We start from the raw sequence: 203 nt of genomic DNA, 5'->3' as shown, positions 1-203 counted from the left end.
GTTAACTTCTAACCCACTGGAATTGTGATACAGTGAATTATAAGTGAAATAATCTGTGTAAACAATTGTTGGAAAAATTTGATCTACATCTACAAAGTAGATGTACTAACCGACTTGGAAAAGCTATAGTTTGTTAGCAAGAAATTTGTGGAGTGGTTGAAAAATGAGTTTCAATGACTCCAACCTAAGTGTATGTCAACTTC

Source organism: Oncorhynchus gorbuscha, linkage group LG11, assembly GCF_021184085.1.
Source record: "Oncorhynchus gorbuscha isolate QuinsamMale2020 ecotype Even-year linkage group LG11, OgorEven_v1.0, whole genome shotgun sequence".
Taxonomy (NCBI): domain Eukaryota; kingdom Metazoa; phylum Chordata; class Actinopteri; order Salmoniformes; family Salmonidae; genus Oncorhynchus; species Oncorhynchus gorbuscha.
The sequence above is the reverse complement of the archived record's forward strand: the minus strand, read 5'-3'. Positions refer to the sequence as shown.